The 21920-nt window shown below is 45.1% G+C and overlaps 1 protein-coding gene across 4 annotated transcripts in view; it reads left to right on the top strand.

Annotated features, from left to right (window-relative positions):
* Positions 1-21920, top strand: part of MAP2 (microtubule associated protein 2) — a 284389-nt gene that overhangs the window by 96626 nt on the left and 165843 nt on the right. For all 4 annotated transcript variants that reach the window (XM_088474119.1, XM_088474118.1, XM_088474117.1 and 1 more), the window contains exon 3: positions 14407-14470. The gene's annotated coding sequence lies outside the window, so the exon portion shown is untranslated. The remainder of the gene's footprint in view (positions 1-14406; positions 14471-21920) is intronic.

The following is a 21920-nucleotide window of genomic DNA, read 5'->3' as shown; positions in this document are numbered from 1 at the left end:
CATTGCGTACGCATATGAAATAATCGCTTTCCAGACTTTGAGTGTGGTTCCAAAGCACAAAAGTTATTATTCACATAAAAAGCATATAGTTACACGCCTTGATCTATAATACAATTAGCGCGAAGGTTATACAAAATACAAGGTACAGTCGATACATACGCATGCGCTCTGGATCCAGATTTCCCGGCATCAACTATGAAACCTCCGTCAACAGAAAGAAAAAGATGACTAACTACCAGATCTAGAGTGCTTTCATATATACCCTTGCAGAGATAGGCAATACAATAGAATGAGTTGGCATAATCCCATTGGTTCTTCCTCCTGGTTCTTCTGTTACGATACAGTTCGTAGGTCAGTATGTATTGTAATAGTTCAGCCCTCCAACAGCTCTTTGTGTGCATTTTCCCGCTGAAGAACAAGTCTAAACCATCTAATAAACATTACATTACAGAGTACATTTCAATGCCTATCTCTCTATGATCCATAGCTTGCAAACGCATGTTGCGATTTCCTTGCCGATGGAACCAGAAGTCTGCAAATAAACAGTGGTTTAGAATAGCACCAAACACTCTCTGCTTATCATGTACTAAACCTTAGATCTTAAATATATGTATTTCACAATAGACTTGATAACGTATAAAACCTCTAATATTAACCTTAATGCTTAGGGAACCTTTTTATAAATTTAGGTATGTGTAAGTGTAAGGGTATTGCGTGTAGTCTTTAATATGCGTGGTGCACTTTATGTGCAGAGTGTTTTAATAAACGTCGCAACTGTGCGCTGTGCGTCTTGTATATTATATGTATGATTTAATGTGCGTATGGGGTATGGTAGGACTTTTAACAATATGCGGTAGCAATGCAGTCACACGATGCTAATAATAGCATATTATGCTAATAGCATATTAGCATTGCACACAATGGTTTCATGCTGACGACTTAAGATGGCGTCGTCAAGGGCAACATAAAATGGCGTCGCCCGATATTAACTTGAGATCTGGTCTCAGCCAATTATCCGGCTTCGACATTTAATATAAGTAATACTCAAAAGTCCAGGTGGGTGGAAGGGGCGGGATCGAAGACAGGGTTAGAAAGAGTGGTGGGGAGAAACCAAAAGTGAAAGTAGAGAGTACAAGAGAATATACAGTATAATGAGAGAAAGCTAGAAAACAGCGAGCGGGACAAAGAGAGGAGCCCAAAAAACCGAAAGGGGGAGGAAAGAGGAGGGACATCAGAAGGAGAAGGAAGTGGGAGCAGGGAACAAGAGGTCAGGAAAGACCGGGGGAAGGTCACATTCATGGGCACAATTTCACTTTCTCTGCTATTGTTTGCATAGTATCAGTGAACGGAATACACTATCCTAAGTTTCCGACCCACAGAGCAAATATGTCTGTACTAAGCCTTGGATGGAGATAAAGTACCAGCCAATCAGCTCCTAACTGTCACTTTACAGGCTGTTTGAAAAGTGACAGTTAGGAGCATATCGGTTGGTACTTCATCCCCGTCTACTTTATCTCTCTCCAAGGCTTAGTACATATGTAACACCCCACAAGGGTGTACTGTAATATTGGGTTCTCTTACCATGTCTGCGCTGGCTCTTGATTCTCGTGATTCACAACTTACTCCATTCAACAGTGTGAGTTTATTCAAGGATAACAATCACCAAAGTAAGCATTGTCTGGTGCCAACATTTACAATTCAATATTTGGAGATACAATACAATTCTTACATCTAATGGAGCATACACACGGTCAGATTTGTCAGACTTGTCAGATGAACGATTTGAACGATTTTACCAAAGTTTTGAACGATTGAACGATTTTTGACTGCATTAAAATGAATGGAATCGTCCAAGTCTGACTGCAAACCCATCAGATGTCAGATATCGTTATCTGACCATCGGGAACGCGCATCGTTGATCGTCCATCGTTCAGGCATGTCAGATATGAACGACTGAACGATTTTTAAATCGTTATCGTTCATATCTGAAGGAAAAATCTGACCGTGTGTATGCACCATTAGGGTAGTAAGTTACACTCAGATCCTTAAATAATTTTATTGAGCTGGATCTCTGCAGCAGCCAAAGCCCTTCAGTGGACTGTGAAATAATCAGATAGTTAATAAAACACAAACAATCTTATACTACCATGGCATAGTAAGTGTTTAAACAAGCTCTACCTATTATGTATAATAGCTTATCCTTCTCCGAGTCTTTTAACGGAAGTCAATTTCCCTGAATATCTTAAAACCTACACTATATGCATGCATATATTAGTCTATTACACCGGGTCGGTGCATTATCTAACGGTGGTGCACTTACTGAAGTTGTTCCTTAATTCCTTATAGAGAAGAGGTGATGAGTCAACTTGTTAACTGTTTGGTGTCTATTTAAGATGGTGACTGCAGAAGGTATGGTTTTTCCAAGAACACTAGTCTCTTTCTTAAACAGATGTATCCTTTAATTGGCTACAAAGCAAGCTTGAGCTGAGAGTGAAACTAGCAACAAAGAGGTCTTTTCAATATTACATGCAATTCCAATTTGTTAATCACAGCTGTAATGTCCCTATCACTCTTTGCCTTACAGTTATTTGGCTGCTCTGGTAAAATGAGTTCTGTGTCGGTGTCAATGGGATAGGTTCGTTGTAACTACATCAGTAGTAGTGTTGTTTTTTATAAATGTTTGCTGAATCTTGAGCGCTCTCTATACTTGCAATGGGTTAACAGCAGTCTGTGACTATGTGAGGGTAACTTCTGAGCATGATAACTGTCAGCTGCATACTGCAATAAGTCACCTGACTATAACTAATACAATGCTGCTAGAGTCACTACATATCCTGAAGAGGCAGCGATTTAGTCTATAAAACTGACAGCTGATGAGGGATGTACTGTTGTAACGCTGGATGATGTGGGTTTATCTACAGACCTGTCCAATAGTCAAGCGATAGGACAGTCTCTACTTAGGGCAATCACCGCACCTTCCAGCCAGCTCCATTATCACTGCTCCTGCCTCCGGACCTGGATGCCGCCCCTAACCCTCCTCCAGAGGAGAAGTCCGCCTTGCACTGCCTCTCTGCCCACCTCCGACGTCACTCCCGGCCAGAACACGGTGTATCCGCATAGGCTGCCGCCCGCCTGCCACCTCCGGGGGACGCAATCACCTCTGGTCCCCTCTAGCACTCCGGACTGCGCCTCCAAGCCATTGCCCTGCCGGCCGGAATCCCCGCTCTCCCCCCTGAGGTAGGAGAGACACAGCGCAGAGGTCTCCTTTCTTCAAAACCACCTCCGGCACACCCCTCTACAACGGTCCGTTACTGAACCTTTTATCACTAGTGGCCACATGCGGGCCCCTTCCCGCCGGCCGCACGCGCCTCTTCTCCTCATTGACCACCTGTATATCTGTATGGGAAAGGTTTCCCCTACGCTGCAGCTGCAGTGTCCTGTCTCTGGCCCCGTGCCCACAAGTCCTGTACGGGTGGCCTCAGCCAATGTTCCCCGGGGAAGGGGTTAATATATATAAATACACTCTAGGGGTATAGACCTGTATGTATTATAATCATACTTGCCTATGGGAGGCTTCCAAAAATCAGGTGGCGCTCCCTGCCACCCGGAAAGGTGGACAAGTCTCACGGGTTTGGGGAGCCGCGGCCGCCCACTTCCCCTGTGAAATGGGCGGCACAGGCCGGCCAAGGATGCAATTCGTGTTGAATCACTCACATCAGCCGTGCCCAGGGCCGAACTGGCCATCTGTCACTTCTGGCAAATGCTAGAAGGGCCGATGGCCTTAGGGCCTGCACGAGGAGTACAGGGCGGAAGTCACCTTCCAGTCTTCGGAGGTGTCCCCTCCCTAAACCCAACCCCCCCCTCCCTGCCGGTGTTCATGGTATGAGCTCAGGGGGTGGAAAGGGATTGCGGCAGTGATGGACCGGTGCTCCTTGTTCGGCCGGGAAGAGATGAGGGTGTGCTGCGAGGCCAGGCTTCCGTGACTCGCGGCACGCCCCCTTGAAACTTAACCAAACCCCTTTACAAGGGGGAACTGCCAGGGCTGATCTACAGCCCCAGTCCGTCCCTGGCCATGCCCCCCCGCCACCCCCAGAAGCTTTCACCTCTTGCCGAGCCTTGACCCCCTGCAGTGCCGACCTGACTGCCTACTCCCAGAGGAGGCAGCTAAAAAGACAGCAATTTTGGTATTATTATGGCCCAATGACAAAGATTGTCAATTACTTTTGATCCAATCTATCAAGGAAAATTCAGTGGGGTAGTGGAGCGATTCTGGCTTACTGCTTAGCCAGCCAGTCTTGGGGCATTTTACAATATTTCTAAAAAAATAAATACTTTATTTAAATTATAAAGCATTTATTCCATTACATGTCCTGTTTATATTATTATTATTATTATTATTATATAAAAATAAATTTTTATTTTTCACTCCACAAGTATCAAGACTTCTGTCCCAAATAAACTGTTGTCTCTTTAATACTGCGCACACATATCACTGGTACATGCAGCATTGAAGGGGGCTTTTAGGGGAGAGGACATGACAAGCCCCTCATGCCTTCCCATGCGCACTATGGGACTGATTCAGCAGTGCATGCAATTGTTCTGCTGATCGCAGATTCCCAATTATCGGGAATCTGCTTGTGCGCAGGATCCATTCTGTGAGTGTGCAGAATGGGTCCTGCGTAGTCGCACGCATTTAAGGGGCGGTGCGGGGGCGGCCAGAGCTCCTGGAAATGGGGGGTGTCCGTCCCATTTTCCGGGAGTGGCAAGCCCAGGGACTGCATCGACCGACAGTGTCCTGGGCTCTCAAGCCAGCCAGCCTAAGTAAGCTGAGGCTTACTCAGTTGGCTAGCAGCACGGCGCCGACCACAATCGCGACCATCGACCACCGATGGTCATGATGGTTATCCCAGCCTGCGACCTCAGTCGCAGTGATGGGATCGCAAATGCAGCAGGGGATGTCATACACCTCCTGCTGCATTTGCAATTGCGATCCTATCTTAATCACCCCCTATGTCCCTACTCCCAAATCAAAAGTGTTACCAGCCATATATCTTTCAGAATTTTTAAAACAGTATATAACTTACATAACGTTATTTTTCAACTAATACATTTAATTTATTGAAATAAATAAAGATAATTTGATTCTTTTGGCATGTGTTCGTTATACAGGCACCACCAGTTCATCCACTTGAAATTACATTTTCAAATCTTCCGTTTCAACAAATCTACTTAAGCCAAGCAGCGGGAGCTTTGATATCCTCAGGTCATTAGAAGATGTGGAGCAGTGCTGGTGAGCTACAGTGGTGCCTGTATAATTAACAAGTCCCTATTTTATTATATAAATCAATAAAAGATAATATGAACAGTACTGCATTCCAAGAATTCTGTTCTAGTAATGATCTGTTTATAATGTCTATTTTTTGCACTGCTCTGCACCTTACACAAGGCTGCAATTAGATATCAGGGGGGCCAGCACCATCGCATTGGTCATCAGAACACTGAGCTTTTGTGGATTACTACAATTACATATAAGTCTGCTTGGACTATTATACATATTTCTGCTACCCTCACTACACTGGACATATTTTAAGACGTATTGGAAGTACTGTATAGCTTTTAGGAAAGGGTGTGGTATGACTAGTTAACGTTCTGACGGTCGACCACCAGAATGTCGACATGTTTTGAATGTGGACAGTCAGAGTGTAGACATGGACAATAGGTTGACGACCATTATAGGTCAACATGGTTAAAATGTCTACGGTTCAGAATGTTGACATTTAACAACACGACTCCAGAATGTCGACATACCTTTTTTGGCTTGTCTTAGTCTAACCCTAAACCTAAATATCACCAAAAAAAAAACATGCTGTCATTCTGATGTCAACATGTTAAATGTCAACATTTTGAACGTGTCAACATTTAACCATGTCAGCCTAATTGTATGTCGACTTATTGGCTGTAGACATGGACAATAGGTTGACGACCATTATGTTGACAAACAATTAGGTCAACATGGTTAAAATGTCTACGGTTCAGAATGTTGACATTTAACAACACGACTCCAGAATGTCGACACCTTTTTTGGCTTGTCTTAGCCTAACCCTAAACCTAAATATCACCAAAAAAAAACATGCTGACATTCTGATGTCAAAATGTTAAATGTCAACATTTTGAACGTGTCAACATTTAACCATGTCAGCCTAATTGTATGTCGACTTATTGGCTGTAGACCTTTTGTCCATGTCAACATTCTGAATGTCGACTACCTGGCCAGATACCATAGGAAACGCTGTCTACCTGGTACTGTAATAATGTATCACATATACTGGAAGTCTTTCACTCGCATAAACTTTCCCATCAAGTTGCTGTAGTAAGTTCCTTTGCAGTCAAGTGTGTGTATATAAGTCCGTCCAGCTCCTTATTTTAAAGTTGAATAATAGTCTCCAGGTGTATTGTTAATTTGTATCAACCATTCAGTGTTAGCCAGATACATTGTTATTCCACTGACTCATAGCTTATTGTCTGTGACTGTGGGAGCTTCATTTGTGTCTTTGGATTTCTTTTTACATACAGATTGTTTTTGTGTATTGTTGTTTTGTTTTGTTTCATTTTTTTGTCAGCTGGAGACCTTTTCAGATTTATATTTTTTCTATTACATATGCGCCTACGTTCTTCTGCTTTGTATTTAAATTGTGATTTTATGTTAATAAATGTGTTCATTTGAGTATACTATCTTAGTTATTCAAATATTATTCATCCATTTCTTTTCTTTTTGATTCCTGTTCTTAGGGGCTTATGTATCAAGCAGTGAGAAGCCTGGAGAAGTTGCCCATAGCAACCAATCAGCTTTGAAGCAGCATTTATCAAGTACAGCCTATAAAATAATAGGTAGGAGCTGATTGGTTGCTATGGGTAACTTCTCCACGCTTTTCACTGCTTGACACATAGGCCTCTTAGGGCCATATTCAATTTGAAGCGAAAAGTCAAAGGTCGGACTTTTCGCCATCATCGCCGTTTTTTGGAGGGGATAAAGTATCGGGCGCGTGCCCGCTTATCCCCGTATTCGATTAGGAATCAGCTAAAACGGGACCCGGCGGAAAGGTAAGTATCGAAAAGTCCTGTCACTTTTGGGGAAATCAGCCTGTCACCCCCCTAAAAGATGGTCTGACATGGGGGATCACTGTGGGTACCCCCAATTTGGTCCGCTAAAGATAATTGAGGTTTTTAAACAGCCGCAGCAGGGTACTTTTATGCGCCTTTGAAGAAGTGATGAAGAATAGCATTTAGCTTTTTAAAAAAAAAAAAATAAATAACTAGTCCCATCAAATTTGGTGTACGTGAAAATGGGTGCAAGCATATTTTTAAGTCCCTAAAATGATTTGTAAAAATTCTTCAAAAATCCACCTGCCGCAACCACCCGCATTCTAGAAAACACTCGCTGCATGCTTTAGGACCCCCCTGAGTCGATTTTGCTAGTTTTTAAGTTTGCCCCCCCAACTTATTTAAAAATGTTGACACCGATTGATTACAATAAGGGGACATTCCAAAGGCTGCGGGCTATTTTTTTAATCTTGCACCCCAAAACCCCAATTCTGCACTTTTTTCGCCACCTATGCAGTGGTGAAAACTTATCCCTGTTTTTTCACAAAGACTTTTCGCACCTGTGAAAAGTCTTTGAAATTGAATATGGGGATAAGTGATAATGGCAAAAATGACGTCATCAGCGATACATTTTCACAGATAACGGACTTTTCGCTCCAAATTGAATAGTTGGGTTTCAGCTCCTCATTTGTTAAGTCGGCAGCATTTGGATATAATTACCCTCGTTTATTCATTTAGAAGTCCCTGGTTTAGCAGTAATTCTTTTCCTTTGTGTTTACGATGTTACCAGAACAAGGAGCACTACATTGGTGCTTGATAAATTGGCACCCCCAACAGGGCGTATCGCTAATGGTATATCTATTAATATATTGGGTGAAATTAATTTAAGCCCTTTCGCTGGCGAAAACACCTTCATTGTCCTTTGTTGTTAAATCACCTATTATTGGTTGGGCGACTGCTTACGGGCCAGTGCTGTGCGCTGGACACACAGGCTAATATTTGCCAGCCAGGTCATTGATATTGTCAGCTCAAATGAAATTCCCCGAAGGTAACTTGAGTCTTAACTCATAGGCCCGGGAAGAAGACCAGAGTCCCTATCGCTCTGTTCTTGGGCACTGGAGTAAGTACCTAAATCCTCTTTCCCCACCACAGATCACATGACTTGCCCTAAGGGTGGCACTCTCAATTACTGAAGGTTAATTAAAGAAAGTGGGAGCTACACTATTTTGCATGACTGTATGGGCAAATACACATTGCATTCTGTATAACGAATGTTATTCTCATGATCTTATTTTCATGTAATTGAATATTTATTAAAGTGTATTGTAGTGCAGCACACAGCCAGCAAATGCTACAGCTGGGTAATTTGTGCTTCCAGGGCTATGGGCTCTACAATATTATTTTAGGATGAAACTCCAGTTTTCGTGGACAATAGGGATGTTATATACATGAAAGGGATTATTACCATCTGACATCGCCGGCAATAACCCACCAGCGAAATTTTTCGTCAAAGGCTTCCCTCTGCGTTTTTATTAAAGTATCGTAGCGGTCCAAAAACTGGAACAAGAAATATTCCTGCAAGGTGAATACATAATTTTTTTAAGCTCTGTGGAATTGATTCAGTGAAATGTATTTAATTACTTTTTTATTTTGTGGGGGGTGGTTATTAATGGAATTGGTATGATTTACCGCCGGACCCCTGGACGGCGGTTCAAATCCCGACAGCGGCAGCCCGACAGGGATGAAAATCCCGATCGTCCCCAGGTAAGTACTAACCAACCTATTCTACCCCCTAACCCTCCCTTAGGGGTGCCTAACCCTAACCTTCCCCCCCCAGTGCCTAACCCTAATCCTCCCTCTAAGTGCCTAACCCTAACCCCCCCTTCCCCGCTGCCTAAACCTAAGTCCCCCGGAGGGGGGTGCCTAACCCTAACCCTCCCTCCCCCTAGCCTAACCCTAACCCCCCCTTCCCCGCCGCCTAAACCTAAGTCCCCCAGAGGGGGGTGCCTAACCCTCCCTCCCCCTAGCCTAACCCTAACCCCCCCCCTTCCCCGCCGCCTAACCCTAGGTCCCCCCCGGGGTGCCTAACCCTCCCTCCCCCTAGCCTAACCCTAACTTCTGGGGGGGTACCTAACCCTAAATCCCCCCCCCCCCGGGAACCCTAAACCTAAGCAGGCTGTCCGTGCTCAGTGCCCGTCATCACTTTGATCGGATGCCGGGCGCCGGTTTCCCGGCGTCGGTAAAATGACAGGTATCTAGATTTAGACGCCTGTCATTTAACCCTCGCCGGGATTAAGCAGTCGGGAAGCCGGCTGTCAGGATTAGGTCCGCCGGCTTCCCGACTGCATACCTTATTTACTTTTATATCATGTGCAAGTATATAATAAGGCCACTCTCAATCATTATATTAACAGATATATTGCCTGTATTAAAAGCAATAGATACATTCTCCTATAAAAGATTGCGTTGATGAAATATAGTGCAAAAATAAAAATAACAATAATTATAAGAATATATAAATCATTACTTTTGCACAGTACTAGATCAACGGAGTCTTTCATATGCTAATAGTTTTGAATCTTTATGTAATAAAGCTGTTTTATTGATTGAGAGTGGCCTTCATTCCTCCCTTGGGCGATCTGTGTCAGGTTTCTTATTTACTTACATTTTGTCTGTAGGATGTGCAAGTCCTTCTGTGCTTAGGGCTGTGATGGCCCTTAGGGGTTAACAATCCATTTTTATTCACCCGTGTTATCTAGTTTAAACATTTATTGGTTAAGATTACTAGTGTTTTGTTGGCGAGGGTTTTTTAATTATATTATATATACTATACCTATCTTTATAATAGCTCTTTGTTTATTTTTTTAATCTTTTCCTTTTTTTTTTTTTTTAAGCAGCTGAGTGGAATACTCCAGGGCAATAAGTAACCGTTTTTGCCGTGGCAAATTATGGCAATACACTTTTGGCATGATAAATATAACCATGTGATTGTATAAAGCAGGGAATGGCTGCATTCACTAGCACAACCTTTATTGAGTCATGGCATATCCTAGGGAAAGTAGATCAATAATACCACTCCGTACCTTTGCTGCATGCCTAATGCTTGGGTACACACCTGTAGATAAATTCTGCAGCTATGATAAACGCGCTGATGCTACAGAATGATTATCGGAGCGGCGTGCGACCGTACACATGGAGCAATTTTTAGCTTAGTGTTGTGTGCTGTCTACAGATCTCCTCAATGAGATGGGTAGGTCGGGAACGAGAGAGCGCGTGCAGCACATCAGATCCAGACCTCCCGATCCGACAGTTGTTTGAAGCCGTTATCCGCTAACGCTGCTCCATACATACTATGCAATTATCAGGCCAATCATACAATTATCGGCGGATGGGCCTGGTAATTGTTTAGTGTGTCCCCCCGTCTTAACTCTAACTTATACCTCTTTTCCACCAAAAACCTGGGTCCTACCTGGGTTTTCAGACATGGTTCCAACCCAGGTCAGACACCATTTACACAGCACCATCGATCTGGGTTATTCTCAGGTCAGCCCTGTTCACACTGAACCTGGGTCTGCCCTGCTAAACTTGTGAGGTCATAAAAAGTGGGAGGTGACTGCTCCACAACCACCAATCAGCTCATTTTAGGCGTGACCCAGGTCGGATAACCCAGGTTGTGCCGTTTACACTGCACCATTACCTGGGTCTGACCCTGGTAGCTACCTGGGTTGGATTGACAGGTCACTTGACCCGGGTTATTTTTCAAGGACCCTTTTACACTGAGCTGCGACCCAGGTAGACTCAGCAATAACCCAGGTTTTTGATCTGGTGTAAAAGGTGTATTATATACACATGCTGTATGCTGCAAATATATGGATGATGGGCGAATTTCCCTTTAATTAATAAAGAATGTAGATCATCTCATTGCACACAGGCACAAGTTAAACCTTCCGCGCCCAGAATTGCCCAGGCTGTAGCACATTGGTGCCCAATTATTTTTTAGGATCATGACGCCCTAGAATATCAGCATTTATTTCATGGCACCCCCTAAGCCAAAAGTTTCTTATTGAGAAATTCAGCAATGATTAAATTGATTAAATTATACACACTTGTCTTCCTTAGGTTCAGTTATATGCTGGCTGCGCCTCTGCTTGTCCACGTATTTAATGATTGGCAGCTACCAGCACTGGTTATGTCTATCACGTTGACCATAAATAATTTGATTGCGTACTGGACCACCAACGCGTGGCTCCCCTGCAGTGTTGACAGCCTTTCATTTACGATTTTAGAGTCAGTTTAGTGATTAGGGTTAGGCTGTGGTTAGGGTTAGGTAGCGATTAGGGTTAGGCTGTGATTAGGGTTAGGTAGCGATTAGGGTTAGGCTGTGGTTAGGGTTAGGTAGCGATTAGGGTTAGGCTGTGGTTAGGGATAGGTAGCGATTAGGGTTAGGCTGTGGTTAGGGTTAGGTAGCGATTAGGGTTAGGCTGTTTTAGGGTTAGGTAGTGATTAGGGTAAGGCTGTGGTTAGGGTTAGGTAGAGATTAGAGGTAGGCTGTGGTTAGGGTTAGGTAGCGATTAGGGTTGGGCTGTGGTTAGGGTTAGGTAGCGATTAGGGTTAGGCTGTGGTTAGGGTTAAGTAGAAATTAGGGTTAGGCTGTGGTTAGGATTAGGTAGCGATTAGGGTTAGACTGTAGTTAGGGTTAGGTAGCAGTTAGGGTTAGGTAGCGATTAGGGTTAGGCTGTGGTTAGGTAGCAATTAGGGTTAGGCTGTGGTTAGGGTGTGGTTAGGGTTAAGTAGCGATTAGGGTTAGACTGTGGTTAGGGTTAGGTAGCGATTAGGGTTATTCATGTGGTTAGGATTAAGTAGCGATTAGGGTTAGGCATGTGGTTAGGATTAGGTAGCGATTAGGGTTAGGCTGTGGTTTGGGTTAGGTAGCGATTAGGGTTAGGCTATGGTTAGGGTTAGGTAGCGATTAGGTTTAGGCTGTGGTTAAGGTTCAGTAGCGATTAGGGTTAGGCTGTGGTTCAGGTTAGGGTTAGACATACTGACCTCACACTGCTAATCTGCATGGTCGACCTGTAGACTGTCCACATTCGCAATGTCAACAGTATGTCAGCGTCGGCCTTTAACACGTCGACATCTAGTTCATGTCAACATGACACTGCCAACATGATGACATTCTGGTGTCGACATCCTGAACATTTGTAGCACTCCCTTGAGTTCTACTTTAGGAGAAGTGTCTACAATATGATATTATTGTTATACCCACAGCTCTATCCAAGGCGCCTGTCTCTATCACTGGAGTAAGTTTGTTAGATGGAGAAGGTGTTAAGGAGCAGCTGATGCTGGACTGTGAGGATTGGTAATATGCTGGATCCCGGCATTAGGCTGCTGCACTATATGCTGGAGTTGGTGGACTGTGTTATATACTGGACAATATGGTGTTTTTATTCTTTTGTTACTAAATTACATTATTACACTATTTTCAAAGTGGCATAGACATAGTATAGTACTAATTGTTTGCAGGCCCAAGCATTTTGCATTTCAGCACGCATTGACAGGACTTTCTTGCATTTGTATAGCCGCAGACACTATTCCGTATAACCACGCCCATTTTTTAAACTGTTCATTGCGCAGAGTGCGCCTCATGTCATGCTACATTGGTTGCCCAAAGCCTCACACCTCAGGGTTGTCCCCAGCTGGTAATGAATGAGTAGGCTGCATGAACACTGGCTCAGCCCAAACAAAATAGCCACTTCCTTCCGTGCAGTGGCAAACGCAGGATTTCCAGAGGGGGGTTTCCAAATGCTTAATTTTAGAGTGAGTGTGGCCTGTCAATGAAGAGGGCAGAATTAGTATTTAACCAGCTTTAATAAGCGTCATACAAAGTGTATTGTGTGTAATAATTCCAGCATATAAAGGACCAGTGATCACAGTAAGCCATTAGATGCGTCAGTAGGGCCATCCTGCCTGAGCTGAATGTATTTATTTGGTATGTGGGCACCATTCCAGACTATTGGAGCAAGTCCGGGAGCCTGGAGGAGCAGCAGAAGAACCTAGCACTGCCTTGGACATATATGTACCTATTGGGCTCTATAGGAGTGCATCTCTAACAGTGCATGTTTTCCAGATCTTCTAGTTGATGCACAGGTTATTTATTACTGGCTGATACATGTTAAAAGATCCACAGGTGATGCTAATTATTTCATTTGTGATACTGAGAAGAACATGCAGCACTAGTAACAATTTATTATATTACTATTTCTATTGTGGTCATGGTGTGGGCTGGGGAGGGGGGTTTCCAGGCAGATGGAAACCCCCCTGCGTTTGCCTATGCCGTGTGTGGGTGACAGGTGCACTTTAAAAACTTCCCGAGCACCATCTATCACGGGCCTGGGTGGAAGAATGGTAGCTCCATCAGCCCTTTGTGCTGCGGCTGTGTGCTGGAGGAGGAGGGACTCTGGCGCACTGCTCCTCCTGAGACACGCTGGCTTGATGCAATTAAAATGCCTGTCAGGTAGCTGGTGCCGGAATCCAGTGACAAGCCGCTCTGTGTAGGCACCCGGGCAGCTTCACGGTGGAAGTGAGCGATGACGCGCCTCTTGTCTGGTCTGCGCTCTAGAAGATTCTAGACCTAGTGGCGAGCTCGCTATTTATTATACTAGATTCCTGTCAGCATTTTGTGCATCGATTTAACCTTTCCGTTCCCCGACTGTGGTTTTTTTTCTCCCCTCAAGACACCTTGATTTCAGCTCATTTCCTATTCTTTGTCCCTGTCATCTCTTGCTTCCATCTTAACACCTGCTCGTTTACCCATCACCCCCCCTTCTCTCTTTTGCTCTCACCCCCCCCCCCCTCTCCTCCTCCTCCTCCTCCTCTTCTCCAAAATATTTTTTTTCCTCCACTCAGTAGCTTTTTATCCCCAACCCCCTCCCGGCTTCCTCTGTCCCTCACCCCCTCTCCTCAGTACCACTGCAGGCTTCAACGAGACACCCTGGTGGCTGACACAGTCTTGGGCAGGGAGCCGGTGCAGAGGAAGGGAGGGAGTGAATTAAGTGTATCTCAGTCTCTTTATTTCACTGGAGCCTATTAACCAGTTCTGCCAGTACCTCCATCCTCACCATCAGCTGAATTAAAACAAAGAGCATTATGCTGCAGTGCCAGGGAACAGAAGGTGCGTTAAATCCAGATAGCTGCTGTCTGCAGAGCTTCACTCCACACAGGGAGCGCGTCTTCCCAGTTCTTTTATACCAAATAATACTAACGTCTCGTCTTTGTACCCCCACCCCCTGTGTTTTATTTCTCCAGTTCCTGTCTGATTCCTGCTTTTGTTCCTGCCTCTCCGTCCTTACCACAGCATCCGGATAAAGAGGTATTTACCATCGCTTAGATATCTTTTCAGCTTACCAAATGCTGTTGTTGCTTCGTAGGTAGCAGGCAATCTGCGCCACCACCTCTACGGCAAGTTCCTAATGTCAGGAATAAGAAAGCCATCTGCTGTCCAACACTGTGCAGCTTCGAGGGCCTCTAAACGCATTGCCATAATTATAATGAGTGTTTATTCTGCAGGCTTAGGTTTTAACGTGCGTTACTTCCAGAGGGGGGCTACAGCAAGGGCTTAGTGAGACCCGTTTACTATTCTGCAGTGTATCAATCCCTACAGAGTTGCCAGGATCAGAAATGATTTTCTGGGATACGGTTAAACCTTTCCTTCGGCAAACGTCCCTGATTGTCTTTGTTGTTGGCAGGGATGAGATGAAGTTGTGGCATTTGTAGGGAAGGAGCTGGATTTGACGGCTGGTCTGTCACCATCGCCTGGATGGATCTTTTTTTTTTCACTGCATCATCCGTGTGTTGCAGGACTAGTAAAAGTGCAGACACATCCGTCTGCTGAATCAGCAAATCACAGAGGGCCTCTATCTACATAGGAGCAAGTCTATAAAGATGCGCACACCTTTGTGTGTACAAGTTTATTTGCATATATAACGTATACACGCTTATCAGTAATCTGTTTTGCATAATATTCATACAATCTACATATCTCTATTTATCGGTGCATTAGCATTAGTTTTTTTCATGGACTATGAAATGGGCTCTAGTGTATATAATAATAAGGAATTTATAATAAAATACACATGTCGGTGCATTAATGAGTATATACAGATACGGATTCATAGTCTGTCTACTGACGTGCTGATTTTATATTTTTATGACGCTTAGACTGCATTGGAAGGAAATTTTTGCATTGTATCTTGTCTCTGCCGCCTTTGTCCGTAGCTGATATTTTGCCCAGTCATACTGGAGTAGTAATATTACGTGATATGTTAACAGCATAATATAAGATCGTCGTGGGGATATAGTTGCTCCTTACAGATAGATAGGGGTAAGCAAAGATGCTGATCAGGTTCCTATAGTTCATTTCTGCTAGTGATCAACAGTTTCACTGGATCGCTATGCAATAGATGTTATTTTAGCAATCCCAATGCTCACGGATGCAGTCTGCGTTGTTGAATTTAATCTTGCTACACAAATTGGCACTTATGCAATATGATTAATGTCTTATTATTGCTGATCTGGCTGAAAATGAATTCACAAAGCACGATTGTCATGCTAGGAATACAAAGCAATTATTTACATTGTTCGATACCAAATGGATCTGCCGGTCTGGCTTTGTCTTCACTTTGCTAGTAATTTAACTAAACTGCCGATATTCTCCTTAAGGTCAGGTTCCTCTAATATTCTTCCATAAAATGATTGGTTATGAATGGACATTCTCACAGCATTTGATAGGTACTTGATTGGTGGCCTGACATAGCAGATCTAAGACAGTGGTGCTTGGCATCTATCTGGTGGGTCCGTCTTCTAGCAGTGTCTTAAGACAACAAAGGTTTGAGCCCCAAGATAGTCCTGCAACCCCAGGAAAACCTCAATATCTGTTCACAGAACAGTGGTATATGCGCATGGGTTACACCAGGAGAGAACAGTAGTATATGTGCCTGGGTTACGCCAGGAGAGAACAGTGGTATATGCACCTGGGTTACACCAGGAGAGAACAGTAGTATATGTGCCTGGGTTACACCAGGAGAGAACTATAGTATATGTGCCTGGGTTACACCAGGAGAGAACAGTAGTATATGTGCCTGGGTTACACCAGGAGAGAACAGTAGTATATGCGCCTGGGTTACACCAGGAGAGAACAGTAGTATATGTGCCTGGGTTACACCAGGAGAGAGCAGTAGTATATGTGCCTGGGTTACACCAGGAGAGAACAGTAGTATATGTGCCTGGGTTACACCAGGAGAGAACAGTAGTATATGCGCCTGGGTAACACCAGGAGAGAACAGTAGTATATGCGCCTGGGTTACACCAGGAGAGAACAGTAGTATATGTGCCTGGGTTACACCAGGAGAGAACAGTAGTATATGCGCCTGGGTAACACCAGGAGAGAACAGTAGTATATGAGCCTGGGTTACACCAGGAGAGAACAGTAGTATATGCGCCTGGGTTACACCAGGAGAGAATAGTAGTATATGCGCCAGGGTTACACCAGGAGAGAACAGTAGTATATGTGCCTGGGTTACACCAGGAGAGAACAGTAGTATATGTGCCTGGGTTACACCAGGAGAGAACAGTAGTATATGCGCCTGGGTTACACCAGGAGAGGATAGTGGTATATGCGCCTGGGTTACACCAGGAGAGAACAGTAGTATATGTGCCTGGGTTACACCAGGAGAGAACAGTAGTATATGTGCCTGGGTTACACCAGGAGAGAACAGTAGTATATGTGCCTGGGTTACACCAGGAGAGAGCAGTAGTATATGTGCCTGGGTTACACCAGGAGAGAACTATAGTATATGTGCCTGGGTTACACCAGGAGAGAACAGTGGTATATGCGCCTGGGTTACACCAGGAGAGAACAGTAGTATATGCACCTGGGTTACACCAGGAGAGAACAGTAGTATATGTGCCTGGGTTACACCAGGAGAGAACAGTAGTATATGCGCCTGGGTTACACCAGGAGAGAACAGTAGTATATGTGCCTGGGTTACACCAGGAGAGAACAGTAGTATATGTGCCTGGGTTACACCAGGAGAGAACAGTAGTATATGTGCCTGGGTTACACCAGGAGTGAACAGTAGTATATGTGCCTGGGTTACACCAGGAGAGAAAAGTAGTATATGTGCCTGGGTTACACCAGAAGAGAACAGTAGTATATGTGCCTGGGTTACACCAGGAGAGAACAATAGTGTATGTGCCAGGGTTACTCCAGAAGATGTGACTGCATAGTAGTAGTCAGGGGTGCCGAGAGGGAGGTGGGGTAGTGATTACCCGGACTTGTTGGAGGGGCCCAGCGGGTGCCTGGGCCAGTTGCTGAGGGGGACAGTGCATGTTTCTTTCATGGTTTTTTTTCATGGAGGGGGCTTGGCCATGCCTTCCGGATTTGGCCATGCCCCCCCCACCCTCTCGGCAACCCAGGTAGTAGTAGTAAATTTAATAGTACATAAGTCATACACATATAGTCTGTAGATGTCAGTGTTATTAATAAATAATAAAGTCACATTTACTATGCAAAAGGCTATTACAATTAGACTGTAAGAAAAAAAGGAAAGTACTAATGAAGTTGAAATGAATACAAACATCCCTTTTCTGTCTCTTTAAAAGATCTAGTGGAAATTTACTTTGTTCTGTGGATTATTGTAAACATAATAATGCTGATAGATTCCAGTGGCGACACTGCTAAAAAGCAATAGTATCAGTGGGAGGGATTCAGTCTCACCCAATCAGTTTTGAGATTGTATTTTGCACCAGATATTGATCATCGACACTTGATCCACCTCCATGTGTGTAAAGACGCTCTTAAGTACCGATCCCGCCACAGCCTGATTCAGCAGCGATCTCAAGCGCAACTACGTACGCAGATCAAGCGATTGTTTGCCATTGTGTATACGTATAAGCTGGACGGATGTGAGAAAGCAGCAGTGGGCGTTTTAATGCCGGGGGAGCTTTGGCAGGCATTAGCATATTTTCACCGCTGCAATCTGTGCGGATTCCAGCTGCGATCACAATTGCGATCGCTGCTGGATCAGGCCTACAGTACGCAGTTCTGCGCTCTGTTCTGCTGACAACTCCATGGGCTGCGAGCAGGTAACGCGCGAGAGACACATTCCGCAAAGCCATCCTGACAGCAGCTCGTGTGTAACTGAAGGTGCCCCTAACTGTACTTTCCCCTCACTTACACTCCTTTATGTTTCTCTAAGCAGAAGGGGTCATAACCGCAAATTGCATCCGAGTCGCCATAGAGACAGTTGCATAAGAATTGTTGGAGCGCGTGATCAGTATAAACATAACGCAATTTGTGGGGGGAAAAAAATCACCAAATTGCCTTTACATCCAGCTCAGCATTCGCTGGACGGGATGTACAGGGCTGCCAACAGCCAAGCCGGGCCCAGATGTCAGGGGGCGTGGCCTAATCGCGGGAAGCATGGTCACGCCCCCTTAGGGGAAAAAAAGAAAAAACATAATTTTTGCAGTGCTGCGGAGGTGGGCACTGTGTGCCCCTCAGCCCGGCTCACAGCCAATGGAGGCTGCGGTCAGCATGATCGCTCCCCCCATAGGCATAGGAGACTGCGCCAGCAGCCTCGAGCAGTCTCCCAGTGCAGCCCAGCACACAGCAGATCAGATTCTTCCCAAGGGGGAGCATCCCGATAAGAAGCCCATAGGCTTCTATTGGGTAACGCCACCTGAAGATGGCGTTACCCATAGGGACGATGCATTCCGGTGCTTTTTACATATGGGGAACAGCATTTTCGGGAGTTATACAGCATTTTCCCCTTTAGTTCATCCCGCCCAATATCATGTATCTTTTTGCACTCTGCTTAAAATAGAAGAGAATGAGAACTAGAACGTAACGGCCAGAGCAAGGTAGATGAAAAGAATAAACATTATCAGCATTGTGTATGTAACATTTTAATTCCAGAGTGCTAGAATTCTGAAAAGCAAGGCCGGACTGGCCATGTGGCACTTCTGCCAAATGCCAGAAGGGCTGATGTGCCAGTCCGGCCACCCAAAAGCCTGGCCAAGCATCTCCTGGCCAAAGCATAGATCGCGGTCGACCGCGGGCACTCGACCGGTAGATTGCGGTGACGTCCAGCAGCAGCTGCCAATAAGAATCATCAGCTGATTGGCTGAGGCTGTTACATGTCAACAGCCTATGTTGCGCTGGCGCCAGAGTTGGATTAACAGGGGTCATGGGGGTACGTGCCACGGGCCCCCTGGCCAGACCCAGGAGCTTACTGCCGCCTGCAGTCACATAATATACAAAGTAGGCATTTCCCGAGCAGCTATTCAGGCAAGGGTAATGGCTATTGTGGGGCACACTGATGGATAGGAAGTGGTATTTGAGGGGAAAACCAGTTGGCAGAGGGGCATGTACAGCAAGTGACATGTGAGTGACAGGTCAGTGGGTAGTTGTGGCATGTGAGTGACAGGTCAGTGGGTAGTTGTGGCATGTGAGTGACAGGTTGGTGGACAGTGGTGACATGTGAATGGAGAACAGGTGCAGAATATCAGGGGGGTGTTTAATACATTATCCAGCTACATAAAACCCTTTAATTATGCTAAAATTCATATATTTTGTTATTTTACGTTTCATTGGCTCAGAGCCCTAATAAGCATACCCCCCACCTGTTCCGATTTTGGTCGGACAGTCCCCACGCTCCTTGCTGCGAGGCCACTCCCCCTTTTCAGATACACTCGTGCCCTTTCTCGGGCACGAGCCTATGGCATGCGCATTTGTGCCTACATTGGAGATCTCCAAAAGATTTTCAACCTTTAGATTGGATCACCTAGTCCAAAAGTCTGGCCCTCCCAGGTCTATAGTATACATGACCGAAGTCAGCACCACAAATGCTACCAGGCCTGAATCACTGCACTCTGCACCCGGTCACAATATACATCAGATCTCTCAGCTCTGCAGTTAGCACTTCTTAGTGGCAAGTTTAACAAAACAGCAAATATCTCAGTGAATAAATTCACTGTGTAAAGACTGCAGACACGACCTGTGCCAATTAGCAGAGCTCTGGTACTCCGTATGCTAAGTCACTATTTAAGAAGTGCTTTTTTGCTGTAGTGGCAAAAGTGCCTAACTTGTTTAATGTCTAAACAAAACAATGCTTTTGTTCACTGTTAGTGACAGGGGCGTCGGAACGATTTTACGTTGACGGGGGTGGGCAACGTAAAATCCATCCGTCGCCGCAATCCCCTCCTCCCTCTCTCTTACCTGGGCGGGAGCCACGGACAGTCAGGGGCTGTGATTTACAGCAATAGGCTGCACAGCCCCTGCGCTGCACGGAGAGGGAGGTGTAATGCACAGTCTTTTAACCTACAGACCGCACATTAGACCTCTTCCGTGCAGTGGCCACAGTTTCGGACTGGGGCATGAAGGGCCCACCGGGGGAAGGCAGTGGTAGGGGCCCATGCTTAAAGGGTGTGGCCAGCCTCCAGTGGGGTGTGGCCAGCCACCTCAGATGCTTGGCTAACTATTATATAGGACATAGCCTGCAGGCAACATGGATACTACAGTATATGGTCTGTTTATCCATGTTCCTGCTCTACCAGGTAACTGACCATGTAATAGAGTAACAATGTATAATTCAAGTGTACTGTCTGAAACCTGACATTAGAAGAGGGGGTGGGGCCCTCAGGCAGTGGGGCCCACCGGGGATTTCCCCTGTACCCCTGTGGACCAGTCCAAGCCTGAGTGGCCGTGCAGTCTATTGCTATAAAGCACAGCCCCTAACCCTGACCATCCGCCGGTCCTTTCAATGTTTTTTGGGGGGCAGACCCTTGCCGGCATTTTGGGCGGTCGGGCACCAGATCGTCCAGGCTGTATGCGCCGCCCGTCATGTCGGCACATCGGCGGGGGGGGGTCGTCTGTCACATCGCTGGGTACACACGACGTTTAGCGTGCACCCAGCTTCAATGTCATGACTTTGATACATTTTAACAGCCAAGTGAGAAAAAAACGGAAGAATAATAGTTAGCCAACATTCAGGAATCTTCATCAGGTGAATTCTGTATCTTACAAATGATCCTGAAAAGCAAAGGTATTAATACACACATAGAACAATAGGTACTTTGTTTAACCAATGCAAGCAGGGAACAGGACACGGGGAGTAATTAGTTTTATACAAGATTGTGACAAATGATGGATCAGATTCTTCTGTCCCAGATAAGAGGCTAGAAAAAGCCTATGGCCTGTTATGTGAGATTTGGTCCACAGAGGTGACGGACGCAGGAGATTTCCTAAGTATCATAAAATGCCATAAATCTTTAGGTTAAATCGGTGTCAGATGTTGTCGTCAATGTATATTCCCAGGTCTGGCTTTGACATTTCAAATTCCCTTTTTAGAGCCAGAGAACGTTCACGACTGTGATCTAAACAGTAAGGGGCCTATTTATCAGTTTAATGTTTGTTTTTTCCTCTGATAAATGCTATCGCACATTGCTTAGCTCTGATTGAACGGAGCTAGTAAAAAATATTTGTTGCCGGGGCAACGCTTCTGAAAAGAGGTTGCCCCAGTGAAGCAGTTTGCTCTTTGTGAAATCACTGCTAGCTTCATTCAGCGGCGAATGATATCACTTCCTGGTTAGCCCGCCACGAGGCTTCATGTGTAGCCGAATGTCTGTGTACTGTAGGTGTTGATGGGGAAGCTCCACTGAAAATGTTTGATACATTTGGTTACGTCTTTGAGCTTGATAAATGGAGCAATATCCTCGATTAACTATATTAATTTTGGAGAACCGGACATTTTCACTAGCGT

The sequence above is a fragment of the Taudactylus pleione genome, unplaced genomic scaffold, assembly GCF_031769625.1.
Source record: "Taudactylus pleione unplaced genomic scaffold, aTauple2 ptg000147l, whole genome shotgun sequence".
NCBI classification, from domain to species: Eukaryota; Metazoa; Chordata; class Amphibia; order Anura; family Myobatrachidae; genus Taudactylus; species Taudactylus pleione.
This window is presented reverse-complemented; position numbering and strand designations above follow the sequence as displayed.